The sequence below is a fragment of the Planococcus citri genome, chromosome 4 (assembly GCF_950023065.1).
Source record: "Planococcus citri chromosome 4, ihPlaCitr1.1, whole genome shotgun sequence".
Classification (NCBI taxonomy): domain Eukaryota; kingdom Metazoa; phylum Arthropoda; class Insecta; order Hemiptera; family Pseudococcidae; genus Planococcus; species Planococcus citri.
Window position 1 is genome coordinate 21376240 of NC_088680.1, and position 6496 is coordinate 21382735.

The following is a 6496-nucleotide window of genomic DNA, read 5'->3' on the forward strand; positions in this document are numbered from 1 at the left end:
TGAGATGAAACTTGGAGAATAGAGTTCTTTTGGGAGCTAGAGTTGACTCCTGCAGTGGGGAGGGTCAAAGTTAAAAATTACAGAAAGGTCATTTTTTTGGAGGGGCATAATATGGCCCCAAATGAACGAAAAAGGTCCAAAATCATACCATAGGTCAGTACCTCCATTATGATCAACACATCCAAATTTCAGCTCCCTAGGTCATCCCCACCCCATTTTAAGTGAGAAAAACCACATTTTACCCCTATTTTTGACCCCCTTGCCCCTCAAATTGACCTTAGGAGTCCAAATTTTCATCATACAATGAGAGGGTGCCCCTTGTGTGCTTTTTGCAGGTTTCAACCTTCCAACCCCATTTGACCCCTCTCCAGGGTCAAAAAAGTGGATTTTTGCGTGTTTTTGACATTTAGCCAAACCTACAGCCCCTCCAAATTGACCTAGAGGGTCCAAATTTTCACAGTACATTGGGAGGGTGTACCTGAAGTGCCTTTTGCAGGTTTCAACCTTCCAACCCCATTTGACCCCTTCTCCAGGGACAAAAAAGTGGATTTTTTTCATCGATTTTACGTGTTTTTTGAAAATTTTGACCTTTAGTCAAGCCTACAGCCTCTCCAAATTGACCTAGATGGCTCAAATTTTCACAGTACAGTTGGAGGATGTACCCGAAGTGCCTTTTGCCAGTTTCAACCTTCCACCCCCATTTGACCTGTTTCAGGGTCAAGACAGGTTTGTTACCACATTTTTTGAAGGAGGAAGAAGAGAGTTGGGCGAAGCCCGAGGGGGGTGCAGGGGACTCCGTCCGCGAATATAGGAAGGAAACAGCGGAAGGAGAGAGTTGGGCGAAGCACAAGGGGGGTGCAGGGGGGACAGAGTCCCCCCGCTAACATAAGAAAGAAATCATGGAAGGAGTGATTTGGGCGAAGCCCAAGGGGGGTGTAGGGGGGACAAAGTCCCCCCAAACACTGGCGAAGCACAGGAGCGAAGCGAGGGTGCGAGTAGTTCAAGAGCCCTCAATGTTTCTTGCACAAAAATTTGGCTCTTACGTAGCGGCAGACTGCTACGACTTTTTTTTCATTTTTTGGTCAAAGGTATTTCTTTCAGCAAGTTTGCTCAACTCGGGAACTACATACTAGACGACCTTTTTTTGCTATCGTTATCATGATTTTTTTTCTTATAAATTTTTTAAAAATACTTTCAAGAAGTGCTCTTGACCAACGTCTTTTACTCACGTTGTTGAATCATTTTTGAAAAAAATTTCCAATTTATTTTTATTCAGTTTGTTGGAAATTAAGGATTTGAGCTTTTTCAAAACTTCTATTTTCCAAAATGATTTTTCATTGATAGCTTAACTTTTTTGTGATTTGGTTAATTACTTACTGGTCACTGGTCAGTGCTGTTAAAATCATCTGAACTAATTACTAGACAGATTTTGACTCGAAAGTTTATTCAAATGGTGTCATAAGATCTCTTAGTAACTACCCGAAAGTGCAGAGTTGAAAAATGAAAAATCTATCACGAAATCTTTGAAAAATGAAATATTCGTTATTGGAAAATCATTCAGAAATAATTATTTTATCGAAATCCTGCCAACGTATTCCATGGTTTGAAAGCTTCTCTTGTTACAAGGAACCTAATGATACTTCTTCAAAGGCTTGAATAAAATGTTCGATTCGATCTAACCCCATTAAGCTCACAATACTCATATTCTACCACTCCAGTCGAGTCAGCACTCAAAAAAATTGTCAAATCTTACGACCCCTTCATCATACTTCTTTGTGCCTCTAGTCTGTGCCCTCGAAATGAGATCATTTTTGAAAAATCAACGTTTAATATTTAGGGTGTCTCTTAATTTATTATACTTTTGAAACATTTTTTGCTGATTTTTTTTCTATTCCCGGTGTTGTTTGTTTTTATGAAGGAAAAAAATCGCTGGCTCTTCAATTCAGCATCAAGTTTGCCCCAAGTTGGATAAATATCAAAAAATGCCGAAGTTTTTCTTTCTGCGTCTGAATTCTTCCAAGTGTAATCTATTTTTTCGAAAAAAATCCTCTTCGTTCCTCAAAAATACTGATTACTTTCTGTGCTGCTCCAATTTTACAGACTTCTATTTTTGTTTTAAAAACATTTTTCCTGACCTATTTTTGGAGTTTCCTCGCATGGGTATGAGCATTTTTTGTGGGGAGGGGGGTGCATTTAGAAAAATTCTGATACAGAAATGAAGAATTTTTAGCAAACATTGACCCACTTTGATTTACTCTACCAATTTTTCTTGATTTTTTTCAATTGTAAGGTGTAAGGTGGCTCTACATACAATGGGGCCCAAATGAGCTTAGAAGATCGGAGGTAGTTTTCTCTTGAAAAGGAATAATCATTTTTTGAAGTAATTTTTGGCCCCAAAAATATTTTTTTTGTGCACAATTGATTTGTTTTTAAAGAACTTGTTTTAGAATAATTGGAGAAAAATCAAAAAATGGGAAATTATTTTCCCATTTTTTGAGAAGGGATGGGAGAGGGAAAACATTTTTTCTTTAAAAAAGAGGTACATATTTAGAAAAATACTGACTCAGCTAAATAACGAATTTTCAGAAAACATTGACCCATTCAGATTTACTCCACCTATTTTTCTAGATTTTTTCAACTTTAAGGTGGCTCTATACAAGGGTACCAAATAGCTTATTAGTGGATCAGAGATAATTTTCTCTTGAAAAGGGAATCATTTGAAATAATTTTTGACCCCAAAAATAATTGTTTTGGATGTAAAGATGGGGACTCCCCACAGAACTTGTTTTGGAACTGAAAAAAAAATCAAAAAATGGAAAATTATTTCCCCAATTTTTGATTTTCAAATTCGAACGTCCTCAGAAACGTACCTAGATTTTGACACATTAGTCGATTTTTTCAAAAATTTTCAATTTTATTCCCTCTCTTGGGGCCAAAATTGAGTTTTGAAAGTAAAAAGCCCTAAAAATTCAACTTCAGAAATGCAGTTACGGTTTCGTGGCATAGCGAATATTGAATATAGGGTGATGAATAGGTACGTCTTCTCAATGACAAAAAAATTTTTGGTATCAATTTGTCCGGATAAAATTTGTTTTTCTCCTGGATTACTTGTACTTATGTATGTGAGTATAGGTAAATTTCCATTGCTTTGAATCAAACCTCACAATTCTTTCTTTAGATAATTTATCTAAATTTTTTTTCAAAATCTTAATTTTTTTTAATTCCACTTTTTTTCAAAAACGAAAAACTTTGAACTAGAATAAATGTTAGCCCCTCTTCTCGCTCAATCAAACATTCCAAAAAATATCTAACTCTTCTTTTATAATTTTGTTTTTTTCTTTTCATTTTTTGTAGCGTTTTTTGAAAATATAAAAGTTTTTACCTGATCTATTTTTCTCTTCCAAATTGAAAACTTTGAAAAAATTTTCTGCCAAAAGTCTTGCTTTTGTGCTGATTTTGCCTATCGTTCTGTTTGTTTTGTTGGACATCCTTGCTCAGAATAAAGGTGAAGTACCTATCTCAAAAAAGTCACATTTCTGTGTGTGGGTTTTTCAAACATTGTTTTTGAAAAAAAAGATGAAGTTTTTTCTTGCCACGTGGAAAAAAAATAGAAATGATTTTCTTATGTTGTTGAGTAGGTACCAAATGAGTTTGGATAATGGGGATTGAAATTTTCGAATTATGTTGTTTTTGATTCGCATGGAAGAAGAGAGATGTGAGAAGGGTGGATGCCATTAGTAGAAATGCCTTCAGGAGTGGTAAATTCTCAAATGCCTTTCGTTTTTCTTCGTACCTCTCCCATCCTTGTGTATTAAATTAGTTTTAATACCTACTTATATGTACTTTTCATGGAAAATTTTCAATTTTTATTGGATTCTTTGAAAAACCAAAATTTTAGCGGAATGTCAGACCAATATTTTTTCAAATCAGGTATTCATTTCCTCATCAAATTTTCAGAACAATAGAAACGTCCTTTTTTCGCAAAATAAATTTGAACTTCAAGTAATACTTTTAATTCAATTTAGAAAAATTGAAAAGATATCTCAGCGATTGTAAAAATACTAAATCATTATTTTTCGATATTGCTATATCGAAAAATTATTCAATTCGTAATTTTTCCACTTTTTTTATGATAACTTTTTAAAAAACGTTACGTCGAATTACCCGCTGAATCTTAATTCATCTCATATGCATATCTCTCGCCATTAAGGAAAAACGCTCAATGAATAAAATTACCAAGTTTTAATGCGATATTTAAATTTTAGTTCAACATTCTTCGCCTTCAAATTCGCTGAAAGGCAGCCAACGATTCATTTAAAGTAAATAAATAACATAAGAGGAAAAAACTCGGCGGAACGTACTCGTTCGGCTAATGGTGGAAATACGTGTCATTTCACCGAATTATCTACACTCCATTTCAGAAAGTGCGACTACACAGTGAGGTACATATTTTATTTCTGAAATGAAAAATGAAAATACGAGTGAAGTGGGTGAAAATTTTCAAAAAAATATAATAATAATTCTATATTTTATAGATTTACGTCTGCCTTAAATCGGTGATTTGACAAATCAATTATTGATGTGATTTTTTGGTATTTTCTCATCATCAGGATATTAAAAAATAAATTTATGTATGAGTGTTTTTATTTTTTATTTAACTACTACATTTTTCTCAAATACTTGAGCTAATTAAATTAATATCAAATTCAAACCTACACATGAGATTCAGAAATTTCAATTTAGTTTCATCTCTCTCTCCCCCTTCTCCTGCAATAAAACAATTTTTGATAAGTCAATTCGCCATCATTGTTACTTTTTACACGTACCTATACCTCGTTCGATTTCGATCTCTCTCGTTATTGCGGGTGTAATTCAAATGAATTATAGGTACACAAGTACCTAATCGCGACCAGAGAGAAAGAGGACGAAGGAAATACGCGATTAATATTATTCAAATGACCACCGCGGTCGTGTATAAGTTCTACGAAATTTCCCGAATTTCCAATGAAAAAACTCCAGACCATCGGACGTGTCCGATATTTAAATAAGCTCGCGGTATGCAAGCAGACGAAAGAGAAGAAAAAAAGACATCAAATATCCGGCACGAAGAGGAAAATTATTAGAGGCGGTTCGCCGATCGGTATTTTTCAATTACACCGTCAAAGTATTCGGGTACCCTTTGTGAGTACGGTGGTTTTAATTATTGAAATTAGTATCGCGTTTTACTTGTTTATAAACGCGTCAATTCCATTTAAAAATGTTCCACCGTTGTTACGATAAGAATAACAAATAGATACGAATCTAGCGTCGAGGTCCGAGGTCGTTCGTCTGCAGAGTGCTATATGAAATGCTACCGAATGCGGCACCTTTTGCCACGATCATAATTCCCTCAGTGTCGGGATCGGAATAATATAAGATTCTTTCCTTTTTTTTTTCATTCTTATACGTACACCTTCATTATGGTATTAGTACGAGTCTTGTACACACGTAGATTGGTAATTGATCATATAGGCTACGTTATTGTGGGTGATTTTTACACCGTGCTCGCCTCCTCCCCATCTCTATGTTGCTACAATGATCAGATTCGCGAATAGATAAGGCAACGACGATCAAGGTGTTCGTTTCTGTGTCGATGACGTTGATCGCTGAATGGTTTGTAAGGTGCAAGGTGCGCAGGATTTGTTGGTAATAAAAATAAGGCTATTAAGGTTAAGAATGGTGGATTTCCTTTGATGTGAATTGGATATTACCGCGTGCGATGCGGTTTTATTTATCGAGTATTTGACTATTTGACGACAGAACCACAGAACGGAAACCGGATAAAACCATTCGTGGGGTGCGATTAGAATTCAAATCGTGTCAGATTTGAGTAGCCTACCCGGTTTACGGATCGTCTTGTAGCTCTATGATGATGACTCACTCGAGTAATCGAAATAGATTAATTTTATCAGTATATTTTAATTATTTTCTTAGGATGAGAGGGAATGGGGAGGGGGTACCTCTACCTATATTCAGTAAAATTATCTCGTGAATTGTCTTGCGTAAGACTCACATTGATTAATTTTTTTCAAGAGGCCATTACCTACCTAATTATCATTTTTTGTATCATATGAAGAAGGGAAGGATTATATGAACAGACAGAAGATGTTTTAAGAAACGAAACTTCACAAGTTATTTTTTCTACGTGAAGTAATATTGAAAAGCTTCCAAATCCCTTTTTCCCCGTAAAAAATGTTGAAAATTGAAAATTTTCTCATTTTGCATTGTGTATTTTACAAGGCAAGCCTTCCATGTAAAAATTGGAAAAGCTTTAAAATTGGCTGTAATTTTTGAAAAAATTGGATAATTTCTTTTCAGAACTTCAAACATTCAATTTTTTCCAAATCCTCACCCTTCTCCCTTCAAAAAAGAAATACTTGAAATTTGAACGAAAATCTATTACATCTTCTCCAGTAGAGTTTCTGATAGAAGACGATTGCTCCAACAAATACAAAAT